This window comes from Palaemon carinicauda, chromosome 5 (genome assembly GCF_036898095.1).
Source record: "Palaemon carinicauda isolate YSFRI2023 chromosome 5, ASM3689809v2, whole genome shotgun sequence".
Classification (NCBI taxonomy): domain Eukaryota; kingdom Metazoa; phylum Arthropoda; class Malacostraca; order Decapoda; family Palaemonidae; genus Palaemon; species Palaemon carinicauda.
Window position 1 is genome coordinate 54,774,335 of NC_090729.1, and position 5,000 is coordinate 54,779,334.

The following is a 5,000-nucleotide window of genomic DNA, read 5'->3' on the forward strand; positions in this document are numbered from 1 at the left end:
TCCCTAAATTTCTTTAATTGTATGGATTTTGAACATCTCCGTTCATACACGGGCTGGAAATCTTCCAGGGTGTTCTTTCGCCACTATGCGAAGCAAGTAGAGGAACTTAAGAGATCTGTGGTAGCAGTGGGTCGTGTAGTTAACCCTACTGTTTAACTCTGCGAGGAACAGTGGTCTTAATTGGGACGATTAAGTCCAGGGTGAGTGTGTAGGTACATACTGTACTACAAACTAAAATGAAGGCACCAAGTGCCCATATAGACTGTTCCTTCCTTCAAAGGTGAACCTTGCATAAGTTCAGACATGTGTGCCAAGCGTTTCTAACGCTAATGTGATTGATTTGTAATACAGATTTTTTATGACTTGATACCTTGGTATATCATTAAAGTGGTGTTTAATGGTTTTTCTTTCAGATAAACAAGTTCTGTTTACTATCATACTTATGCTTAAAGTTTTGGGTTATCCCCTTTTATATAAATATATATATTTGTTGTTAACCTGTCTGTTTATTATCTGTCAATAAACTTGTTCTTGAGAACCTTGCGTCTCTTTCACCTGTGTCAATTTATTGGTATAATTGAGCATTTAATTCTATGTATCTTATCTGGGATAATTCTGATAGAATTGTTCTGTTTTGCAAGCTATGTTGCATTGGTTTATGTAAGTCCCCTAATGGGAGGACTCCGTCCCATAAAGGGACGAGGGCGGTTTTATTAGTTTCTTCCTATGCGGATATAAACCTTTGTCCAATACAAGTATTGTGCGCATGACTGGTCAATATATTGACGCAGTAGTTCTATACAAACTATGCTTTACTTAATATAGGGCGAGGCCACTATATTAGCTTGCCTGAGATTCATACATAGATATATGTACTCTTCGAGACTTTCCAGAGTCTAGTAGGACTCTTCCCTGTAGGGGGCAGGAAGCTCTAACATAGTTTATAGTTAGTTGAAAAGATGTATAACGGTAACATCTTAGGTCTCTAGGTCTAGTCGACCGGGAATAAATATCTCCGGGGAGTACGGCACGTTCTGAGAATCCACAGATACAGTAATGCTCTGGTACACTTCCATCAGGACGACATGGCTTGAGCCCAAAAAACGGATTTTGAGCGAAGCGAAAAATCTATTTTTGGGTGAGATAGCCATGTCGTCCTGATGGACCCGCCCTTGCCTTTCTAAGAAAGGGCTGTAGGACCCCTCCCTACATACAGTATCTGTAGCACCTCGTGTACGCTACAAGGAATACAGATGGCGCCAGGATTGGCGCCAGGCACGCATACGAATCGGGGGATTGGGAGGCCTTGGGAGCGGCTCCCCCCTTTTTCTTCCCGAATTCGTATCTCGTCAATCTCCCTCCTACGAGACGAATCTCTATTTAGGTAGTAGATTGCCATGTGACGTGTCTAGAATACGTCCTCTGATATGTCGCGATATCCCTTTCACGAGGGATACTCGCTCCAGGAGTTAGAATTCTGGTACCTTAAGGTAAATTCTCTGGGAATATCGCCGTAGTTGTAATATACCCTAGGAAGCTACCCTATAGGAACTTCCATCAGGACGACATGGCTATCTCACCCAAAAATAGATTTTTCGCTTCGCTCAAAATCCGTTATAAATGCTTTTATATATGTATATATATTATATATATTCATATATATATATGTATATATATATATATATATATATATATATATATATATATATATATATATATATATATATATATATATATATATATATATATATATATATATATATATATATATTATATATACATATATTATAAATATATATATATATATATATATATATATATATATATATATATATATATATATATATATATATATATATATATATATATATATATATATATATATATATATATATATATATATATATATATATATATATATATATATATATATATATATATATATATATATATATATATATATGTACATATATATATATATATATATATATATATATATATATATATATATATATATATATATATATATATATATATATATATATATATATATATATATATATATATATATATATGTATATATATATGCATTTATATATATATATATATATATATATATATATATATATATATATATATATATATATATATATATATATATATATATCTATACATATGCATATATATATATATATATATATATATATATATATATATATATATATATATATATATATATATATATATATATATATATATATATATATATAGATATATGTGTGTGTGTGTGTGTGTGTGTTTGTGCGTGTATGTATGTGTCTTCGTTTAAAAGGTTTTCTTTGTATAAATGTTTATTTATTTATATAAGTCTGGGTACTAAATCCTCTAACGCAAGAGGCAGAAAAAGATGAAATTTATGTGAGGTATAGCTAATAAAATTCATCAGTTATATTGCTTCAATTTGGTTAAGTATGTTCAGATTGTCTTATGTCACATTGTGTAGTAACAATAAAACCAAATTGATTTAAGATTTACTGTGTATCGTAATATTCATTACTTTGGACAAATAAGATTCACTATTTTTTTCATTTTAGATACGCTGAACAATTTTCATTAATTATCGTTATTTCATATGTGTATTATAATTACATCTTTGGTACAAAGTAGAAATATAAGAATCAAAATATGAATTTACCCCAGCAACAATGATAGTATTATTATAATCTTCCAAATAAATAAACATTTTATTTATTATACTTCAGGAAAAAGATCTGAAAATAGGTAATTATGGTGTAACTACTGAAATGAAATCCAAAATTGCTACCGCTCTGAGGATAGTTTTGGAAATGATTAAAAATCAGAAGTAGTTAAGGCAATACAGATAGAAAAGTACCAAATAATGTGAACGAGAGTAATTTTACATTTTCTGAAATATATACGACGAGCTTCACAATGTAAAATGTAAAACCATTAGTCATAATTATAGAAAATATAAACTGTTATCTATGGAGAAAAAAAAATCTAAATCTTTGTTAATAAGTATTCGCTGTAAGGTCTATATAATATCTATATCGATTTAATGAGATTTTTTTTCCTATCATGCTTATTTATTGTACGTAATGACGATATCCACGGAGAAACTCTTTCATTTTACATATCAATGATATTATGTGTTATAATTGGGATTTATTGAAAAGAAAATGTTTGTTTTCCAAATTTTCCTCATAATTCCCTTTAAACGTAGCATTAGAAGGCGGGATTGCAAAATATTTACATAAGCTATATCTTATCGTCGTTTTCAAATCTGTTGTACCCTTCCCATTGAAAAAAAAAAATGAATTATTTAGAGGTTAGATTAATTTCAAATAGAAGACCAACGAAGTTACCTCCATCAGCGAAGTACATTATATTATATCACTGAATGCCTCACAGACAATTAACAAAAATGTAATCACGATCAAGTGACACCATAAGCAGATTTATGAACATTTTCTTTATATTTTTTATCTTTATAAATCTTTCTTTCGAAACGTGATTTTTATTGTAGATATGGAAAAATCAAGGATTATTTAGAATTTAATTAATCATCCGATCTAGTGCCATTCAAAATCCAATAAATCTGCAATATAACTTCGTTGTTTATTGAAACTAAAGCAAGCTGAACCATTGTATTTCACGTTAAAACGAGTCCATTTGATTAGGTCGCAATATCACTCAAATACCAGGCACTTCTGGTAAATGTAATGATGGTGGCCATTCACAGAATATCCCTTCCATATTTTTCGACTGGAGGGCAATAAAGGTGGTTTATGGGAGCTTTGGTAGTTATTTCTCCCGTGATACACTGCGAGAGGTGGACAGGTTAGGAGTTGAGTGGAGTGAGTAAATATACGATCTCCTTACGTGCTTTCTACATAGAGCATTTTTATGGGTTCTTACCTTTTCAATGTTTTGTTAGGTTATATTTTCTCCTTATATTTTTATGACCACAATAGAGGTAGAGTGAAACATATAATAAAGACTTTTGATTTAGTAAGCATATTTAGAATCATATAAAGGAAGTTTAGCCTAATGACCCTAACCGTTTTGAAGTTGGGAAATCAATGGACAGAAACACTGATCTAATCAATACTATAAGAAAGGAAAAAAAGGTCACATGAGGAAAGAGAAACAGAAGGAGTTTTATCCCTAACGAGGTGATAGGCTTGGCTTATGGAAGAATGAATAAAAGAGATTACAAACAGCCCTCCACCATCTCGCAATTTTATTCATCTTTTTAATTACGAATGAGGATTGGAAGGACCTAGAGTTCTACTTGGCAAAGCATCAGACACTTTTATGTTGGCCCATCAATTCTAAATTTAGTGGCAATGGTGTTTGGGCTCAGATCATAATTATGTATGTAAATGTTTACGTCTCGGCCGTCCAATTCCTTTGCTGCTCGTTGGCAATCTTCAAACCTAGTTTATTATGAAACACGTAGTGAACAGTTGAAATTTGTCTTTGCTCTTCATTGTATATGGCTAGACATATATACACAGAAGCATAAAACACTCATATGAATGAGTGGAATCTACTAGGAATGCAAGTGAGAGCTTGATTGTTTTCATGGATGTGTGTAATTCTTCTTACTTGCATATATGGAGGCAAGTCAAATAATGCAAAGCAATCCATAATATAAGTGTCGGTATTCAGAATTTTTTGGGAAGTCTATTTAATAAGTGAAGTTATGTAGCATATGGAAATACATTTTTCATTGTAAAAATGCCTTGGTTATATTTCTTAATATGCAAATGTCAGTTTTAACAAATGTACTCATTAACGTCAGCTAAATCTAATTGCATTATCTTAAGGAAAAATAGATTTGTAACACGGTATTATGAAGTAATCCTTTGGGAACCCTTATTCCTGAAGAATCTTTAAGAAAGTATATAAGTCAATCATTATTCGTGACTTCAGTAAAAATTTGCAAATATAAATGCTTCTCACGCACTTGAACT